Below are 22,882 nucleotides of genomic sequence, written 5' to 3'. Positions count from 1 at the left end.
TTTTTAGGTTTTCTTTACATTTTAAGCAATATTTTATGGTTTTTCAGAATATAAGTTTTGTACTTCTTTTATTAAATTTATTCCTAAGTATTAAATTCTTTCATGCTAATGTAAATAGAATTGTTTCCTTAGTTCCATTTTTTAACTGTTCATTGCTAGTGTATAGAAATGCTATGGAGGGCGCCTGGGTGGCTCAGTCGTTAAGCGTCTGCCTTCGGCTCAGGTCGTGATCCCAGGGTCCAGGGATCGAGTCCCACATCGGGCTCCCTGCTCGGCGGGAAGCCTGCTTCTCCCTCTCCCACTCCCCCTCCTTGTGTTCCTGCTCTCGCTATGTCTCTGTCAAATAAATAAATAAAATCTTTAAAAAAAAAAAAAAAAAGAAATGCTATTGATTTTTGCATGTTAATCTCATATCTTCCAACTTCACTGAATTCATTTACTAGTTCTAATACTTTTTTAGTGGATTCCTTTGGATCCTCTCTATACAAGATCACATAATCTGTGAATAGAGATAGTTTTGCATCTTTCTTTTTAATCTGAATGCCTTTTATTTCATGGTCTTATTTAATTGCCCTGGCTAGAATCTCCAGTGCAAAGATGAATAGAAGTGATAAGAACAGACATCTTTGTCTTGTTCCTGATCTTAGGGGGAAAGCATCCAGTTTTTCATAAGTATGATGTTAGCTGTGGGTTTCTTGCAGATGCCTTTTAATTCATCATGTCTTAACTTTCAATTATTTAAATAGTAGTTGAGCTAAACTTCAATTTTGTGTTATTTAAAAATGTGTTGTTGGGGGACCTCGGTTAAGCATCTGCCTCTTGGTTTTGGCTCAGGTTGTGATCTCAGGTTTGTGAGATCAAGCCCCACCTTGAGCTATGCACTTAGTGTGGACTCAGCTTAAGATTCTCTCTTTCCCTCTCCTTCTGCCCCTCCCCCTGCTCTCTCTCGCTCTCAAATAATAAATAAAATCTTTAAAAATATATATAAGATAAAAAGTTAAGTATAACTTTCAGAAAACTTACAAAATATACAATTTTTAAGATATATTTAACTTAACAGAAAACACTTATTGAGCATCTACTGTATGTGGGGCTCTGTACTAGACTCTAGAGATAAATAGTGCATAAAGCTTACAAAAATTACTGCTCACATTGAGTTTACAATATACTGTGGGAAAAATAGATAATAAAAAAATAAACCAATAACTAAGCAAATCTTACTGAATGTTAGAAAGTGAAAGCATTACAGAGAAAAAAGTTGAGCCTAGCAAGGAAAATCAAGAGTTCTGGGAGAGGAGTTGTTTTTAAATGGGGTATACTGGGTAAGGTCTCACTGACAAGAGACCGTTTGAGCAAAAACTTGGAGGACAGGGAATGCAGCATGTACAGAGAATACACGACACCCTAATTACACACTGTTTTCTACTACCCCACTAAAGTACGTTTACTGACAGTCAAAATTATTAAAGGTCACAACATTTTATAACTAGAAGAAAATTTAAAAATTAATCAACCTGCCTTGTTTTCTGAATGAAATAGTCTAAACTAAAAAACTAAGAACTTTGAGCAAGGCAGTGACAGGTGAAATGGAAAACTTAATCAGTATGATATATTTTGTATTTTTTACCTAGAGATGTTTTGTTTCAAAAGACATGCATAATTCCACCAGGTAATAATGTCCGCAAAAAAGTTCTATGAATAGAAACATATTCTATTAATCTAATGGTCTGAGCAGCTTTGGAGGACACCAAACCTACTGTCTATCAGAACTGAGGTTTCAGAAATCCATAAATTAATCAACTTTTTTAAAAGAGGCATTGGGGGGGGCGCCTGGGTGGCTCAGTCATTAAGCATCTGGCTTTGGCTCAGGTCATGATCCCAGGGTCCTGGGATCGAGCCCCACATTGGGCTCCCTGTTCAGCAGGAAGCCTGCTTCTCCCTCTCCCACTCCCCCTGCTTGTGTTCCCTCTCTCGCCGTGTCTCTCTCTGTCAAATAAATAAATAAAATCTTTAAAAAAAATTTTTTTTAATTAAAAAAATAAAAGACGCATTGGATAGAAAGCACTAGAAAACAAACAGATGACATGGTTCTCATGTGCCTTCCTAATGCAATGACAAACACCACCAACTGATCCATCTTTAAATCTCAGCAAAACACCAGTAGTGTCTCTCCTTTATTGTTCAGACCGTAACCACTCTTGGTTTTGAGTAATAAAATCACACATTTGCAAATAAAACTTCTTTTAGGAAGACACTAATATATCTTGAAGAGCTAAAAGAGGGGCACCTGGGTGGCTCAGCCGGTTAAGCATCCAAGTCTTGGTTTGGGCTCAGGTCATGATCTCAGGGTCATGAGATCAAGCCTTGCAGCAGGCTCCACAACCAACGCAGAGTCTGCTTGAGATTCTCTTCCTCTCCCTCTGCCCCTCCCCTTGCTCACTCTCTCTCTCTAAAGTAAATAAATAAAATCTTTAAAAAAAAAGTAAAGCTAAAAGAATAAGAAAATGCAATAAATATTTTAAATTTCACCCCAAATGACTTGTGAACCAGCAAAAGAAAAAATGAGTGTAACAACAGTCAATGCAATGTACCTCCCAACTAATAGCTATGGGCCCCTCTCACAGTGATGGTCACTGGTTCACTATCAAATCCAGATATTACACTGGGGGGAGTGGAGGCTTCACCAGGATCAAAGGTAGCCCTTTATCTTTTCACATTTTTATTTTCACCAAAATGAAGGCTATGCAAGACACCTGCCTAATAAAGTAGATTTTTACTCAGAGCTGGAGAGGAGTAGCTAGCTGACATCTTAGACAACTGGGCTGGAACTGAAAGCAACCATTATAAGATGGGGAAGTGGACAGAATAAAAAAGAAGGCAATTTAACAGGTGTAACTCAAGTTTCAACCTGTTAGAGCAAGAAAGAACTTTGTGTTTTAGAATTTACTAACATGTTTTAGCAACTAACGTGTTTACTAACATTTTCAAAATTATTCCTACATTATATGAAATGAATTGTTTGGGTTTCTTATTTGTTTGTTATCATAGAATCATAGAATTTGGGAGCTATGACAGAGATTGCTACTTACTCCCTGATGACTACCCTTCCTTCTTCTAGAAACACCAGTCTCCTATTGGTGGCAAGTTTTATTTATTTATTTATTTTTATAAAAGACCAGATTGTAAATATTTTCCACTCTATGGGCGAGACATTACCTGTTACAATTACTGTTGTGGTGCTAAGGTAGTCACAGTCTTGTGTAAACAAATAAGCACTGCTGTTTCAGTAAAATTTTATTCACAAACAAACAAACAAAAAGAAAAACAAGTAGCAGGCTGCATTTGACCCAAGACTCCTATTCTAAAGTAATAGCATGGGGGGGAGAGGAAAGATGGAGGAGGAGTAGGGGACCCTATTTCAACTGGTCCCCGGAATTGAGCTGGATATCTACCAGACCACTCTGAGCACCCACGAAACCAGCCTGAGATGTAAGAAGATCTGGATCTCTACGAACAGAATATCGCAGGCAGTTGGTTTTGAGGTACAAAGAGGGGAGCCCTGATTCTGTGGGCAGATATTGGAGGATAAACGGCAGCGGGAGGGTGCCTGGCCCTGGGGATCCTACACCGCCGGTGAGCGACAGCCTCTCGCAATGGGGACCAGGCACAGACTCGCAGACTGGTAGCGGCGGGGAAAGGACTTTAGGGCAGCCCGCGGAGCAGAAACCCGGAGCGGCGGGGTCGTGCCTACTAACTGCAGCCCCCGGGATGGAAACCCAGGGCGGCGGGGTCGCACCTGCGAACTGCAGCCCGGGGGCAGAAACCCGGATTGGAGGGGTCGCGCGCAGGAACTGGGAGTGGCTGGCGGTTTTAGAAGCACAAAGGGCAGAGATGTGCCCGACCTGGAGGCAGGACTGGGAGCGCTGCAGAGGGGCGCACAACCCAGGCCGCTGCAGTTTATAGCAGCACGGACAGAAACGGAGACAGTGTGGCCTGGAGAGCTCACTGAAGAACAGACTGTGGTCTCTCTGCTCTGAGGCAGAGGGTTGGAAACGGTCTCTTCTGCTCTGACTCGTGGAAGAGACGCGGAAAGCCGCCAGGGAAAGCCACCAGAGAACAAAAGCCCCCAAAACTGATTCCCGCTGAGCCCATCCCCCACCACAGAGGGGCAGGGCAACTCCGCCCAAACAGGGTTGCCTGAGTAACAGCACGGCAGGCCCCTCCCGCAGAAGACAGGCTGGGAAAAAAAGAGGCCAGCAACCCTAAGGTCCCAAGAAAACAGGTGCATCTTGCTTGGGTTCTGGTCAATAATTTGGACTCTATACATTCCCTCAAACACTCATCAACAGAATGACTAGGAGGAGCAGCCCCCAAAATAGAAAAGACTCAGAGATTATGATTTATGCTTCAGATTTACAAATGGATACAGATATAACCAAGATATCGGAGATGGAATTCAGGCTAGCAATTGTGAAGACAATGGCTAGAATGGAGAAATCAATTAATGGCAACATAGAGTCTCTAAGGGCAGAAATGAAAGCTGAATTGGCAGAACTTAAAAATGCTATCAATGAGATCCAATCCAATCTAGATAATCTAACAGCTAGGGTAACTGAGGCAGAAGAACGAATAAGCGACCTGGAAGACAATATAATAGATAAAAAGGGAAAAGAGGAGGCCAGGGAAAAACAACTCAGAATCCATGAGAATAGAATCAGAGAAATAAGTGACACCATGAAGCGTTCCAATGTCAGAATAATTGGAACCCCAGAGGGAGTAGAGAGAGAGATAGGACTAGAAGATGTATTTGAGCAAATCGTAGCTGAGAACTTCCCTAATCTGGGGAATGAAACAAACATTCGTGTCCTAGAGTCAGAGAGGACCCCTCCCAAGATCAAGGAAAACAGGCCAACACCCCGGCATGTAATAGTAAAACTTGCAAATCTTAGAACCAAGGAAACCATCTTAAGGGCAGTTAGGGGGAAGAGGTTCCTTATGTACAGAGGGAGGAACATCAGAATAACGTCAGACCTATCCATAGAGACCTGGCAAGCCAGAAAGGCCTGGCAAGACATATTCAGGGTACTAAATGAGAAGAGCATTAAGTATGCTGCACTAAATGCAGCCAAGAATACTTTATCCGGGGGGCGCCTGGGTGGCTCAGTCGTTACGCGTCTGCCTTCGGCTCAGGTCATGATCCCAGGGTCCTGGGATCGAGCCACGCATCGGGCTCCCTGCCTCCGCGGGAAGCCTGCTTCTCCCTCTCCCACTCCTCCTGCTTGTGTTCCCTCGCTGTGTCTCTCTCTGTCAAATAAATAAAATCTTTAAAAAAAAAAAGAATACTTTATCTGGCAAGGCTTTCATTTAGAATGGATGGAGAGATGCAGAGCTTCCACAACTGGCAGAAACTGAAAGAATATGTGACCACTAAGCCAGCCCTGCAAGAAATATTAAGGGGGGTTCTATAAAAGGAGAAAGACCCCAAGAGTGATATACAACAGAAATTTACAGGGACAATCTATAAAAACGTCTTCACAGGCAACATGATGACAATTAATTCATATCTTTCAATAATCACCCTCAACATGAATGGCCTAAACGCTCCCATAAAACGGCTCAGGGTTGCAGATTGGATAAAAAGACAGGACCCATCCATATGCTGTCTACAAGAGACTCATTTTGAACCCAAAGATACATCCAGACTGAAAGTGAAGGGATGGAGACCCATCTTCCATGCCAGCGGACCTCAAAAGAAAGCTGGGGTAGCAATTCTTGTATCAGACAAATTAGATTTTAAACTAAAGTCTGTAATAAGAGACACAGAAGGACACTATAGCATTCTTAAAGGGTCTATCCAACAAGAAGATCTAACAATTGTAAATATCTATGCCCCCAACATGGGAGCAGCCATCTACATAAGCCAACTATTAACCAAAATAAAGAGTCACATTGATAGCAATACGTTAATTGTAGGAGACCTCAATACTCCACTCTCAGCAATGGACAGATCATCTAAGCAGAAAATCAACAAGGAAACAAGAGCTTTGAATGATACATTGGACCAGATGGACCTCATAGATATTTACAGAACATTCCACCCTAAAACAACAGAATACTCATTCTTCTCGAGCGCACATGGAACTTTCTCCAGAATAGACCATATACTGGGTCACAAATCAGGTCTCAACCGATACCAAAAGATTGAGATTATTTCCTGCATATTCTCAGACCACAATGCTCTAAAACTGGAACTCAATCACAAGAAAAAATTTGGCAGAAATTCAAACACTTGGAAGCTAAAGACCACTCTGCTCAAGAATGTTTGGGTCAACCAGGAAATCAAAGAAGAACTTAAACAATTCACGGAAATCAATGAGAATGAAAACACATTGGTCCAAAACCTATGGGATACTGCAAAGGCGGTCCTAAGGGGGAAATACATAGCCATCCAAGCCTCACTCAAAAAAATAGAAAAATCCCGAATTCACCAACTAACTCTACACCTTAAAGAACTAGAGAAAAAGCAACAAATGATGCTTAAGCCACGCATTAGAAGAGAAATAATTAAAATTAAAGCAGAGATCAATGAATTAGAAACCAGAAACACAGTAGATCAGATCAATGAAACTAGAAGTTGGTTCTTTGAAAGAATTAATAAGATCAATAAACCACTGGCCAGACGTATCCAAAAGAAAAGAGAAAGGACCCAAATTAATAAAATTATGAATGAAAGGGGAGAGATCACGACTAACACCAAGGAAATAGAAACAATTATTAGAAATTATTATCAACAACTATATGCCAATAAACTGAGCAACCTGGATGAAATGGAGGCCTTCCAGGAAACCTATAAGCTGTCAAGACTGAAACAGGAAGAAATTGACAACCTGAATAGGCCAATAACCAGTAACTAGATTGAAGCAGTGATCAAAAAACCTCCCAAAAAACAAGAGTCCAGGGCCTGATGGATTCCCTGGGGAATTCTACCAAACATTCAAAGGAGAAATAATACCTATTCTACTGAAGTTGTTTCAAAAAATAGAAACAGAAGGAAAACTTCCAAACTCATTCTATGAGGCCAGCATTACCTTAATCCCCAAACCAGGCAAAGACCCCAGCAAAAAGGAGAATTTCAGACTGATATCCCTGATGAATATGGATTCCAAAATCCTAGCTAATAGGATCCAACAATACATTAAAAGGATCATCCACCATGACCAAGTGGGATTTATCCCCGGGATGCAAGGGTGGTTCAACATTCACAAATCAATCAATGTGATAGAACACATTAATAAGAGGAGGGAGAAGAACCATATGGTCCTCTCAATTGATGCAGAAAAAGCATTTGACAAAATACAACATCCTTTCCTCTTCAGAGTATAGGGATAGAGGGAACATTCCTCAAGTTCATAAAATCCATCTATGAAAAACCCACAGCGAATATCATCCTCAATGGGGAAAAGCTGAGAGCCTTTCCCTTAAGATCAGGAACATGTCAAGGATGCCCACTCTCGCCACTATTGTTCAACATAGTACTAGAAGTCCTAGCAACAGCAATCAGACAAGAAAAAGAAATAAAAGATATTCAAATTGGCAAAGAAGAAGTCAAACTCTCTCTTTTCACAGATGACATGATACTTTATGTGGAAAACCCAAAAGATTCCACCCCCAAATTACTAGAACTCATCCAGCAATTCAGTAATGTGGCAGGATACAAAATCAATGCACAGAAATCAGTTGCTTTCTTATACACTAACAACGCAACTGTAGAAAGAGAAATTAGAGAAACGATTCCATTTACAATAGCACCAAAAACCGTAAGATACCTCGGAATAAACCTAACCAAAGAGGTAAAGGATCTATACTCTAGGAACTACAAAACACTCATGAAAGAAATTGAGGAAGACACAGAAAGATGGAAAAACATTCCATGCTCATGGATCAGAAGAATAAACATTGTTAAAATGTCTATGCTACCCAGAGCAATCTATACCTTCAATGCCATCCCAATCAAAATTCCAATGACATTTTTCAAAGTGCTGGAACAGACAATCCTAAAATTTCTATGGAATCAGAAAAGACCCTGAATCACCAAGGAAATGTTGAAAAAGAAAAACAAAGCTGGGGGCATCACGTTGTCCGATTTCAAGCTATATTACAAAGCTGTGATCACCAAGACAGCATGGTACTGGCACAAAAACAGACATATAGACCAATGGAACAGAATAGAGAACCCAGATATGGACCCTCAACTCTATGGTCAAATAATCTTTGACAAAGCAGGAAAAAACACGCAATGGAAAAAAAGTCAGTCTCTTCAATAAATCGTGCTGGGAAAATTGGACAGCCACATGCAGAAGAATGAAACTCGACCATTCTCTAACACCATACACAAAGATAAACTCAAAGTGGATGAAAGACCTCAATGTGAGACAGGAATCCATCAAAATCCTAGAGGAGAACAAAGGCAGTAACCTTTTTGACATTGGCCCCAGCAACTTCTTTCAAGATACATCTCCAAAAGCTAGTGAAACAAAAGCAAAAATGAACTTTTGGGACTTCATCAAGATAAAAAGCTTCTGCACAGCAAAGGAAACAGTCAACAAAACAAAGAGGCAACCCACAGAATGGGAGAAGATATTTGCAAATGACACTACAGATAAAGGGCTGGTATCCAAGATCTATAAAGAACTTCTCAAACTCAACACCCAAAAAAACAAATCATCAAGTCAAAAAGTGGGCAGAAGATATGAAAAGACACTTCTCTGAAGAAGACATACAAATGGCTAACAGACACATGAAAAAATGTTCATCATCATTAGCCATCAGGGAAATCCAAATCAAAACCACACTGAGATACCACCTTACACCAGTTAGAATGGCAAAAATGGACAGGGAAAGAAACAACAAATGTTGGAGAGGTTGTGGAGAAAGGGGAACCCTCTTACACTGTCAGTGGGAATGCAAATTGGTACAGCCACATTGGAAAACAGTGTGGAGGTTCCTCAAAAATTTAAAAATAGAGCTACCCCATGACCCAGCAATTGCACTACTGGGTATTTAACCCAAAGACACAGATGTAGTGAAAAGAAGGGCCATATGCACCCCAATGTTCATAGCAGCAATGTCCACAATAGACAAACTGTGGAAAGAGCCGAGATGCCCTTCAACAGATGAATGGATAAAGAAGATGTGGTCCATATATACAGTGGAATATTACTCAGCCATCAGAAAAGATGAATACCCAACTTTTACATCAACATGGATGGGACTGGAGGAGATTATGCTAAGTGAAATAAGTCAAGCAGAGAAAGTCAATTATCATATATGGTTTCACTTATTTGTGGAACATAAGGAATAGCATGGAGGACACTAGGAGAAGGAAGGAAAAACTGAGGTGGGGGCGGAATTGGAGGGAGAGATGAACCATGAGAGACTATGGACTCTGAGAAACAACCAGGGTTTTAGAGGGGAGGGGGAAGGGGGGATTGGTTAGCCCGGTGATGGGTATTAAGGAGGGCACATACTGCATGGAGCACTGGGTGTTATACGAAAACAATGGATCGTGGATCACCACATCAAAAACTAATGATGTATTGTATGGTGACTAACATAACATAATAAAATTAAAAAAAAAAAAAAGAAGAAGAAAGTTGAGGAATATTAATCTTTTTATGTTAATACCAAACTATATTTCAGAGCAAATATTATAAAGAATACAGAAGGTCATTTCATAATAATAAAAGAACCAAACAAGAAAAAATAAAATAAAGTAATAGCATGGCTTATGGCTGTCTGGAATACAGACTACATTTCCCAGACTCCCTTGCAACTGGATGTGGGCATGTGATAAGGTCTGGCCACTGTTAGGTAAACAAAAGTAGTATATCCATCCATGCCTTTCCTCCCCTCTCCTACCACCCTGCTGTTATGAATGTAGAGTTGATAGCTAGATCTCTCCTTTGGACCAGGAGGACAAGAATCCAGATGGAGCAGAAATTGGAAATGGTCTTGGTGACTGCAGTCACTATACCAATCCTGAGCTGCCTATGTCCAGATTTTTTTGTGTGAGAGTGAAATAAAAATCTATTTTGCTTAAACTTCTTATTTTGGCTCTCTGATATTCTCTGAAAAGTTTAATCCTAACTTAATACAGGCGCTCAGGGATCATCTCTTCAACTCCCTCATTTTATAGATCACAAAAGAGAGAGAAAAAGAGAGAGAAGAGAAGATACATGACTTGTTAATGCTGAAGCAAGGCCTAAGCTTGTTTGATTCTAAATCCAATGCCTTTTCTAAATTTATATGAGGCTAACACTCCCATAAATACACGTTTAAATTACAAAGTTTTGGGCGCCTGGGTGGCTCAGTTGTTAAGCGTCTGCCTTCAGCTCAGGTCATGATCCCAGGGTCCTGGGATCAAGTCCCACATCAGGCTCCTTGCTCAGCGGGGAGCCCGCTTCTCCCTCTGCCTGCCACTCCCCCTGCTTGTGCTCTCTCTCTCTCTCTGACAAATAAATAAAATATTTTTAAAAATTAGTTCCCATATTTTCTAATTACCTGTTGCTCTAAAAATTCCTCTACCAGAGACTCAAAGGTCTCTATAATACAAAACCACTGCACACTATTTCTTCTATTTCCTCTATTACTTATATTATTTCCTCTTTTATTCATCTTCATATGCATCATAATGCCCATCAGAGTAGTTTGCTAAATGGTAGGCACTCAAAAACTACTCAGTGAATTCAGGGAATGGACTATTATTCTCCCTAGGTCATGATCCTAAGACAGGCTGGGAGCACATACCATAAAGCAAAATCCTCCCCAGGGCAGATATTTTATCTGAACACAAAATTTCTACTGGCACCTTTTTCTGAGATTCTTGGGAATCTGATCTAAAGACAAACAAGATTTATCTATTACTAGTTGTCAGCACTGAAAATGCACCTGATGCTTCTATGGTACTTGGGAAAACTTGTAAAGTTGTATTTCTTAAACATTTCAAACATTCTGCCTAAAAATCTTCAATTAACATATAGAATGTTTTGCTTAGCAAAGTTAAAGCTGATGACTCTGTTCAAATAAGCAAAAGTTTTCGTATAAATTGACATATATATATTCACACATACACACATACACACAAATATATATATATAAAACCAAACTGTCAATTTGTACATATATATATATATATATAGTGTGTATGTGTGTGTGTGTGTAAAATCTTGTAACTATAACTACCAACACATTGATTACATGAGTAACTATTTCGGAGAGCAAGGCTGCAATAGGAACAAAGAAGAACTTGTAATGTCATGAATACAGATGTTCTATTGAAAAATTTTTGGATATTTATTTATATAACTGTCCTACTCTACTTCATTACTGGATAATTCCACCAAGCTCAATTGCATTTCCACAAGAGGTGTATTTACATAGAATATATTTCAAACAAGTTGAAGGAAGATGTTACAAAACAATATTGAACTACTCAATATAAAACAATGATACACAAATTTTTCCTTGCATAGGTAAGAGAAGTATGCACCTATAATGTTTCTAAATATCCACTTTCGTCAATACGCCAACACAAATTACACTCATCTTCATTGTAAATAGAGATATAAAAAATGTTTAATACAATGACTTGAAAACATCAACTATTGGTAACAAACCCAAATAAACCCACGTTTTACCTTCTTTTTTTTTTTTAAGATTTTATTTATTTATTTGACAGAGAGAGACACAGCGAGAGAGGGAATACAAGCAGTGGGAGTGGGAGAGGGAGAAGCAGGCTTCCCGCTGAGCAGGGAGCCTGATGTGGGACTCGATCCCAGGACCTGGAATCATGACCTGAGCCGAAGGCAGACGCTTAATGACTGAGCCACCCAGGCGCCCCCCACGTTTTACCTTCTAACCAATGAAAACACCACAAGGGGAAGTTGAGCCTGACAGCAAAGCAAATTTTCTGTGGTCCATCATGAGACGGTTCAGGTTACAAAAAGACGTTACTTCAACTTCTAATAATGTTTAAGCCCCTGTTTTACTGTTTAGTTGAAAAGAGTAAGGTATTTCCTTGCCTATGTGGTAATGACCATATCCTGGCCATGCTCAAGGGCTAAGATCTTCTTTGACTCTGGATGTGATTTTTAGGACATAAAGCATCTCTGAGTAAATGAGAGACGGTGGCATGAGCTGGGAGTCAGAACAGTTCGTCTCTAGCCCCAGGATGTCACTACCTGTGGGGCCAAGAATCCTTCAGTTAGAGCTTCTACCTCTACTGATCTATCTATAAAACTGGGATAATATTATACTCTGTGCTCTCTCTTCCTCATCTCTTCCCATAATAGTCCTGATTCTCCTGTCCTATTATAGAGGATGGAATATTTAATGAGGAGAGAGGAAAGCCAAGGTCATTCTCATTAATATCTATGTTGTTCTTTACACATAAGTATTTTTTTAAAATTTTACTTGAGTATAGTTGACACATAATGTGACATTAGTTTTAAGCATACCAGCGTAGTGAATTGGCAAGTTTATACATCATGCTGTGTTCACCACAAGTGTGGCTACCATCTGTCCCATTACAGTATCATTAACTGTATTCCTTAGGCTGTACCTTTTATTTAATAAGTAATTTTTAAACTTTTTAAAACTTCAACAGCCCTATAAAATGGGTATGATTACATCATTTCACAACTAGTAAAACTGAGGCCAAAGAAATTAGTTAACTCACGCAAAGTTACACAGCTAATAAGTGGCAGAGGCAGATCTTGAACCCAGACCCTCTGACTCCAAAATCCACATCCTTTCTCTTATGACATATTGGCCCACTATAAAGCATTTGGGGATGACCTCACTTCAGCAGGGTATGGACCTGCAAAAATGGGATCATGCCTGGTAAAAAGTTCCTGAGTTCTCAAAAGGAGAATAATTAATCACCAAGCTACCTTACTCCTTGATAGTCCTTCCAAAAAAAAAAAACAAAAAGCGTAGCAATTCAACTTCAGTTCAATCACACACAACAAAGACAAAAAGAAAGAGAAAAAAAAAATACATATATATATATAATATATGTATGATTTTAACTGCCAGGAAATACATCTTACATATACCAAAGCAAAACAGTAGACATTGACTAACTTGAATGTCTAGAAAAAGAAGCTGCTCACAAAAATCAGAGGATTTTGCAGGATTGGCAAGAGGGGGTAGATGCAGAGAGATGGTGGGATGTTTGCTAGTTGACCTTTGAAGAAAGGTTGTCTAATTCAGTCTTTCATTTAAAGAGAGGGCTGAGGGCCAGAGAAATTAATATTTACAGTCATTCATTCATCATATCTACTGGGCATAGGAGCAGAAAGGCTCTTACATCTGCTCCAGACATTTCACTCTTTCCTCTGGGTTTTCAGTCCTTTTCAAAAGCTCCCTAATCTTTCTCAACTTTTATACATAAATAAATCCTGCTCTGTGAACGAAATATATTATTTTTGACGGCTAAGGCTCTCAAGGGGCCACTGTGCCATTCTGAACATCAGCGATCAAGGGGAGATGAATGTAGATATAGAAATGTGGAGAAAACTGGACTGAATGTCCTCTGAGCCCAGAAAAGCCTTTATAAGTGATGTCTGTCCTCATTTTTCTCTGTGTACACACACACATGTGAGTGTGCATGGGAAACAAATCCCAGACATAAGGACTAGTAATCATCAAAGATAAGTGAAATAAACATCTCATTTAATTCAAAGATTTGGTCGTCTGACATTTCACTGCACCGTGCTCAAATATATGAAATTAAAATACTTAAAATGTCTTTTTCCCCACTAAGAATTGTGAAAAATAGACTATTTGAGGTTGAACAATAAATGGAGAATAAATCAGAGATATCAAGATTTACCCCTAGCTCAACATTGATTCAGCTGAAATCAGTTTCATGTTTCATGTGTTACACTTGGAAAGCAATTGTACTTTATAACTTATATTGCATCTCTAAGCCTCCCTCAGTTCAGATAAAATAATCCCTCAATCACATTACTATCAAATCTCTTGCTTTCTCTTTCATTTCCCCCCCACATCTGTTAGCCACACTTTGTATCTCTTTTTTCACTCTTTGAATCCATTTCCCCCACATAACCTCTGCTATCAATGTTTCCACCTGCCCTAAGTTCTGCCTTCACTCTTCTGCCTTAGATGCCCCTTCCTGAGAGTATCTCATAAGGTGGGTATTGGAGTTATCCCTAATGGCTACTTCCCAAACACTGCACCAAGCACACAGTCTACATTCCCTCACTTAATCCTCATAATCTCTAACACTCACAGAACTTAATGAACTCGTCCAGGGACATGAGCAGCCTTACAGGGTCACTAAACTGCAAGGTCCTTGAGGGTAGGATCCCTCTGTGTTCTCATCATGACTTTTCTACACCTTGCACAGTGCCAGGCCCGTAGCAGAAGCTTTATAAATATCTGTGCATGGACGGATGAATGGATGAACGGATGGATGGATGGATGGATAAAAAGGATGAGCAAGAATTTCAACAAGATCTGTCTCCTTCCAAAACTGATCCTCTTAACTACCATACCATATGTTTTACCCAATGCATAAAAAGTTGGAGGAGAGAGAATTTGTACAATAAAAATTCTAAAATGTAAGCAGCTTCTCTGAGGACCAGCTCAATCTATAGATTATGGACTTGTATTATGGACAGTTGGGTGTACAGCTCACAAAAACTGGCCTCTACCCCTGTTTTATCCACTGCAAACTGGAGAGATGGGCCCTCTGCTGCAGTACTATACAGCAAGAGCAGCCTACAGTACATCGGAAGGCCCCTTTGTATCACTGCGCCTAGCTAACAGTGGAAGCCGAACAGAGCACAGACTCATACTGAAGGAAAGACGCCCAATTTCATTTGGATTCCCAAAAGCTACATGGATTTTTCAAAGAACCTTCAGCAAGATTCCCTCTTTTGATCATTACAGCAATCTGAGGGAAGATGCTAAGGCTTGTTGGGGGAAGGGGGGGTACGGACTGACAAGCATATTCACGAGCTCTCTGTTTCCCTCCCCTGCCTGGAATTGGCTTCTCTGCCAGGATAAAGGCTAATTGAAAGATGGACAATTAAATTAAATAGTTAAAAAGAAAATAAGTATATTAGACAAATGGGTTATTAGTATGAAATTATTTATACGGATACGATACGTGTCATTATAGCAAAAGAAGGGAAAAAACCCCATGTCCTTCCAGACAGTAGCGTGCTGTGTGGCTATAAAAGAAATGAGCAAGGTCTCTGAGATTGCTATAGTACAGTGTACTTACCCCGGGGGGAGAAAGGGGAGAGATACCAATATAACACACTGACGTGTATATTACATATATTGCATACATACTACATTCATTCACTCATTCATTCATTCATTTTTAAAGATTTTATTTATTTATCTGAAAGAGAGGGAGACACAGCAGGAGCGGGGAAAGGGGCAGAAGGAGAGGGAGACAGACTTCCGCTGGGCGTGGAGCCAGACACGGGGCTCAACTCCACAGTCCCGAGATCACAACCTCACAACCGGAGCCCAAGTCAGATGCTTAACCGACTGAGCCACCCAGATGCCCTCACATATTTACTTACCTATTCAAAAAGAAATAAGAGGGATAAACTAATAAAATGCTACCTATAGAGAGAACTGGATGGAAGCAAGGCCTCTTTGATGCATTACATAATTTTTAAATTAACTTAAAAATATAAAAATAAAATAATCCCTAAAAACTGAAAACAAATTAAAGCAAATAAACTCCACAGTTTATCAGGTTGCTGGCATAACCAGAAAAGAATCATTTCAGATAACTTCAGGTCACAGTATTTTTTGCACAGCCTGTGGACAAAAGAACCACAAAGAAGTCTAAAACTGAATTTCATATTTCATGGTTGGCAATAATACTGATACTTGGTTGGAAACTATAATACACACACTCATACATAAACACTTGGATAAATTATTTTAAGTCATTAGGAAAAAAGATTTGCAGAATTAGAGCAAAGAGATACAATATAATAACAAAGAAGTTAATCAATAACCTGCAATCTTAAGTTTGAAGCAAAAATATCAGTATAACCTCATGATCTGTTTTTCTCTTTTTATGTAAAAAAAAAAAAAAAAAGCCCTAGCATCAATGACAAGCTTATAGCAATGAGGCGACCCTACTGTCTGGATGGTGATCTCCAAATACCCTTTTCCTCTAAAAGGAACCACAGCTGCTTGCAGAAATGACTGATCCTAAGTCTAGGGCAGGAAATATAAGATAAGTGAGTCATCTTCTGTCATGCGAGAAACCAAAGACTACTGAGGCTGTGCCAGAGGATACAGGTGCTAACTTGAAAGGGCTCCCAGTGACCAGACACAGCATCAAACAGAATAATGACTACTAAGGATTAAAACACATCAAACATAAGTAGCCACGAGTTCATTGTAATATATCTTTAAATTTATTGGTAACTCTACAGATTTGCTAGAATATAAATTTTTACTCTGAAAATTGGTAAATAAAGGAAAGAATCAAAAGAAATACTGGGCATTTGGAGAACTGGCCAAACAGGAGGCTGATCACTTGGTGAATTGATTTAGAGCAACTGAGAGAGAGAGAGATTCAGAGAGAGAGGGACAGGGGTCCATGATGCATTGTGATATGAACATCCCTCCCGGCACCTTCTCGCTGTCTCCCTGCTCCAGAAAGTTTATGCTATTTTACTCTTATGATCAAGACTAAAGAAGTCCCTCCTTATAATTTCATTTGAATGTGTTACTTCTTCTAACAGGTGGAATTGAACAAAACACCCTTGAGTTACCACTCTAAATTAAATTAATACAAAGTTTGTTTTAAATCAGAAAACCTAACAAAGCTGTTTAACAGGAATTTAAATTTAACACTGTTTCACAACATGTAAAGGAAGAAAACTAATTTTTATTGAGCATCTACCAGATACCAAATGCTTTAAAGTAGAATTATCTCATTTCACTTTTTTTCTGTAGCCCTGGGATATGATCACTCACATTTTACAAATGATAAACAGAGTGGTAAAGTGACTTGGCTAAAATTACGCATTTAGTTAATCTTTTGGATCTGGGATCCAAAGAGAGGTCTGTCTGTGGATTACATCAGGTCACCCACAGAAAGAAAAACAGATCATGTTGATGCTAGACATGGCCAAAGTTGGTGGTGATGCAACATTACCAAAAATACCACAGAAATGAATTGGGTAATAACTAATCCTCTTATAAGAAAATAATACAACTCTATGGGGAATGTAAGAATAAGTTCATTTCGGGCATGTGGCTTTAGAAAAAAATGATTTAATCTAAGATTTTAGAAAAGGAAGAAATCATAGAGTTCCTTCCAGACCAAATTATTGTTTTCTAGATTAGAAAAACTATTCTCTAGAAAGAAAGACTGATGAACCTACAGTCACACAATGGATTAGCGGCGTGAGGGCCAACACGCTGCTCACCTCATGCCCTAACGTAGTCCTGGGGTAGCTCTGGGGGTAACTTTGCAGGCCTGAGATCATCCTGAGCCAAGTTAAGAGAGCACATGTACGTGGCACTGACTCCTAGCCAAGGTGTGAAACACATGGATTAATATATTGATCTGCAACCTGATCTGAGGAGTTTGGGGATGATTTGTACCAACTTTTAGCATTGTTTAGTGATGAAAGTGAGCATGAAGATTTGTACCTGGTCTCCCTAAGATCACCTGGAGAGTTCTGATGTTGAGGCTGGTTACAGAGCAGGAACCCATGTGGCCAGCAAAATACAGAAAATAAAAAATATTAAAAATATTTTTAAATAGGGTGCCTGGGTGGCTCAGTTGGTTAAGCAACTGCCTTTGGCTCAGGTCATGATCTCAGGGTCCTGGGATCGAGTCCCACATCAGGCTCCCTGCTCAGCATGGAGCCTGATTCTCCCTCTGCCCCTCTCCCTGCTCATGCTCTCGCTCTCTCTCTTGCTCTCTCTCTCTCAGATAAATAAAATCTTTAAAAATATATTTTAAAATATAAAAAGTATTATAAAAATACTTTGTGGGCACCTGGGTGGCTCAGATGGTTAAGCGTCTATCTTTGGCTCAGGTCATGATCCCAGCATCCTGGGATCGAGTCCCACATCGGGCTCCCTGCTCCTTGGGAGCCTCCTTCTCCCTCTGCCTCTCTCTCTCTCTCTCATGAATAAATAAATAAAATCTTAAAAAAAATACTTTGTAACACCCACTGAGACTCCATTTTGGGCTCTGCTTCCTGGGTGTTCCAAGTACATGTCAATGGTGCCAGATATAAGAGAGGACATGGGTCCTGCCATGCCCTTCAGAGATGGTCTGTGACTGGGAAGTACATTCTCACTTCAGTGCTATTGTCATAGAGTGCTTATGTGTAGTGTTGTCACTCTGGGGCCTCTGAGCCTTCTTGAGCAATTAAACCCTGTTTAACCATCACCATCAGTGCACTGGCTTAGAACCTGCCACATGGTAGGCACTCAAACATGCCTTAAATTAACTAGCTAATCAACAAATAAAAAGAATCTGAGTGTCTTGACTTAATGTCCGCTATAACCTTCTACAACAGTTCCAATTAGCACCGAAGAAAAACACATGTAATTTAGTATAATAAATACCTTTCTGCCCAAAAGACAAAGAGCCTATAATTGTCACTCTTAGGTCCTAATAGCCTCTATTTATCTCAAGATTGTTTAAAAGTATAGAAGGGAGAAGATGCTAGCAGCGGCTGCAGGATGTTGGTTTTTAAGGACCTTCCTCTCCTCTCCCTGAGCATATCATGTTCAGTGCCTGCCCACATCTTGTGGAGTCCAAGGTCACTGTCTGACCTTGGAAATGGGCAGTGACGCCAAGTGTAGCCATACTTAATATGGTCCATTTGCACTTAAAAGTTTAATGTTAATGTTAAAAATCTACGTACACATTTATAAAATTAGTACAAAAATATATTTTTAAAAACTATTCTTATAAAATTAAAGAACTGGTATAGAAAAGCAGAAGAATGAAGCTAATCAAAGCATGTGCATGTCTCTCTGACTTCCAAGCATGCAGTGACTCCCAGAGGCTGCAGTCTGAGTTCAGTGGCACTGCTTTGAATCTCATTAAAAACAACCCCCAAATCAGTAGCTGAAGACAGATGGCAAATATTTGGTTAATTAGAAAACAATAAAAATGATAGTCATTAAAAAAAAAATCACACCCCAACCTAATCCCCTTACCAAAGAAATAAGTATTTTGATTATTCTCCAATGAAAAGCAAAACAGAGTTCTCCAAGGCCATTTCTCTTGTAAAGACAAACTACAGTCTAATCCCTTATAATTCTGCACACACAAGGGCAGGACCCCAGGAAACAAAGGTGATGCTGAAAGATGCTGGTGCTCTGAAAATGAATGTTCTTGACCATGGCTCAGTGGCAAAGGCTGCCCTAGACAGGGTGGAAGTTGAATCTTAGACAGAATACTGTTTCTCTAAAATAGTTAAAAAAAAAATTTAAACTGCCTGGAAATGATAAAATAGCATAGACCTATTACAGTATTTCAATAAAAATTACATATGGATCTTTATATACTCCAAGATACTAGTCTCCTGGATCTAACTATTTGCATGTCTGTAAGCAAGTTGTTAAAAACTCCCTAGACCTTTGTTTCCTCATCTGGAAAATGGGCGTAATCAAGAACACCCACTACATAGCCATTGGTTACATGGATTAAGTAATGTTGTCCATATGAAGAAGCTTAGATAGTGTCTTCTACTTAGTAAACACTCAGTAAAGTCAGCAGCTGTTTTATTATCATCATTATTATTACAGAGATTTCATTCCCAGACCTGTTCAAGCAGCATGACTTCAAATGTAAGACGCTACCATCAACATCATCAATAATAATTCCCTTTCCTATAATATATGATTAAGTTGTGTTTTTCAATTTATATTGCTGTGCCCATTTGAACCTCGGGAAGATTCAGAACAAATCGCTACTCACTACTTCATCGGATCCTCACAACAACACTGAACATAGAGACAGAGGAGCTCTTGTCCTCATGACACAGGTAAGCTTCAGTTTTAGCTCAAGTAGAGGAAGTAAAATGACTTGCCAAAAGTCACACAGCTAGTAACCAGCAGTGGCAGGATTCAAGGCTGTTCTGCCTCCTCCTTCAGGGCTCTTGCCATCAGTTCAGCCTTTTCCAAAACATCAACCTCCAAATAGTTCATTTCAGTCAACAAATGTGACCCTAAATGGGTTAGCAGAAAGACCACAAATGGGAAGGGTGTAACGTGAACTTGGATTCATGGTTGCATAAATACAAACACAGCCAGATCTGTAAACAACTTATGGTTCTGGTTTGAGTCTCTCACACACACACACACACACACGCACACACACGCACACACACCCTGGTCATACACACACAGGGTACAGCTCTATGAGAGCCGGTGCTCAAGGGCTATGGGAGAGAAAGTGAGCAAAGGCCTGTGTTCTGATACATGTATGGAGCTTCATCCCTACCATATAACACAATACAAGCAAATGGCTATGGAGGGTCAAAGTATTTATTGAAATAATCCTTTTAAATTAAAATAAAAAGAACTTTAACTCAAAAATTTCGTCAGATGAGAAATTAAAACTATGTTAAAATCCTGGGGTGCTTGGGTGGCTCAGTCAGTTAAGTGTCTGACTCTTGATTTCGGCTCAGGTCATGATCTCAGGGTCCTGGGATCCAGCCAGCGTCAGCAGGCAGTCTGACTGTCTCCCTCTCCCTCTGCCCCTCCCCTGCTTGCGCTCTCTCTCTCTTAAATAAAGAAATCTTTAAAAAAAAAAAAAACTATATTAAAATTCTTGTTCAGATACATTTCTTAATTCTACATGTCACTTACATGCATAGAAAGGAAAAAAAGACTCAATTAAACTAAATAAATCCTTTAAAAATACAAATCTCTGCTCAGAGGGTAACAAGGATTCAATTAATAAAAATTCAAAAATCAAGGTGAGCTTTAAAAGAGATTATCATCCTTGTTCATCTTACTGTAATATGACAGTCAACCTTCTACTTTAATCTGAGTATCTTTGACCATTATTATTTGTTATCTATCTGAAAAGAAAGGAAAAGGTATGAGCCAGGAGTAAAAAAGCATTTGATCAGAACACAGGAGACTATCAAACATAGTATAAATTGCATTGACAATGTTTAAAAAAAAAAAACCTACCAGTGACAAAACCAGAACGGAATTGGCACTGTGTGATGTTGCTTTTTTAATCCTGATGTTGGAACATGGGATGAACAAATTCCGTGAGCTAGTTTTATTTAATCCTGCACCCTCCTTCGCCAAGGGGCCATATTCAGTGACGACTCTGCAGGCAAACACCCCAGGTCCAGCTGAACCCTTTACTCTATTTTTCCACAAGGAGTCTTATGTCTAGCCTCTGCCTCTACCAATAATTAAATGATGGCCTTGGTCAATATGATTCAATATGCATCAATTCCTACCTAGCACTGTATAGTACCACTGCCCCAGCAACTGCTGGTTGGTTAACATGGCACATCTGGAGGGGAATGGGATGATCCAGACAGCTCCGCTCCCTACTCTGGCTGGAACAGGGGCACATAGGAGAGAATAGCAGTGTTTCTCAATGTGTATCCCGAAAAAAACTGCTCATGGGAGAGATGCCATTCAAAAGTTGGATTTCATGGTCAAATCAATTTGGGAAAGACAGTACCTTGAGCCTGTGTCTGGGAGTTTCACAATGCACATTGGCATAGTAAGGGTTGTGAAGAGTCATATAGAAAACAACTCTGTAATACTTGAACTCAGCAAGTCCCAAATTTATTTGACTATGACTCTTCTTGCCAGTAACACTTACTAATACTGAAACTTAGTTAGGGAAATGCTTGAGACTACTCTACATTTATCAGATGTGTGGCTTAAGATCTAGCTACAAGACAACTCTCGGTTTCCCTGACCAAGAATTGTCACTCAAACAAAGGGTTAGTGTAAGAATTAAACTAGAAATGTGTCATTCAGATTTTCTGACAAACTGTTAAGTAATCTGTAAATTTTACCTTAATACAAGGAAAACATATATTTCTGAAACACAAACAGAGAAAAACATATTTTGGGGTGACCATTACAATGATCCAAATCAGTATACTCTTTATAAAAATATTTGCGATCGTGGACCCACAACCCAAATGTATGTCTTTTCATGTGCAAAGCGAAAGAAGAGAACAAAGTAATTACCCAAATATTTCAAGTCAACTTCTCTTTCTATAATAATATAACTTTGCTTGTTAATTTTCAGATAATTCAAGCTACTAAGCTTGAATGTGGATGTGGAGGATGAAGTGGGAGTCAGCGTCATCAGAAAAGTTATCATAAATCTCCACTTTACTATTTAAATAATATTTTATTAATAGTTAAGACTTAGGCAGATACAGTCATTTGACCATCTTTGAAACCACTAAAGATATATCCAAAATATTACAATATAATACACTGAAAATTCCCCCAATATCTGAGAATTAGTGTTCCCACATTTCTAAACACCCAATTTTTTTTTATGGTCATAGTGAGTTTTATTTTTTTTAATTTAATTTTATTATGTTATGTTAGTTACCATACAAAACATCATTAGTTTTTGATGTAGTGTTCCATGTTTCATTGTTTGCATATAATACCCAGTGCTCCATGCAGAACGTGCCCTCTTTAATACCCATCACCAGGCTCACCCATCCCCCCGCCTCCCCTCCCCTCTAGAACCCTCAGTTTGTTTCTCAGAGTCCATAGTCTCTCATGGTTCGTCTCCCCCTCAATTTATTATGAAAAAAGATTTGAGTACTACATACAATAG

General features: G+C 39.3%; 1 protein-coding gene across 1 annotated transcript in view; it reads right to left on the bottom strand.

Moving 5' to 3' along the window:
• The window catches only part of SLCO5A1 (solute carrier organic anion transporter family member 5A1), a 132,664-nt gene that overhangs the window by 34,511 nt on the left and 75,271 nt on the right, over window positions 1–22,882 (bottom strand). The gene's annotated exons all lie outside the window — the stretch shown is intronic.

The sequence above is a fragment of the Mirounga angustirostris genome, unplaced genomic scaffold (genome assembly GCF_029215605.1).
Source record: "Mirounga angustirostris isolate CCGP_5_RB_7025 unplaced genomic scaffold, mMirAng1.0.hap1 SCAF_4, whole genome shotgun sequence".
Lineage (NCBI taxonomy): Eukaryota > Metazoa > Chordata > Mammalia > Carnivora > Phocidae > Mirounga > Mirounga angustirostris.
The sequence above is the reverse complement of the archived record's forward strand: the minus strand, read 5'-3'. Positions and strand labels throughout refer to the sequence as shown.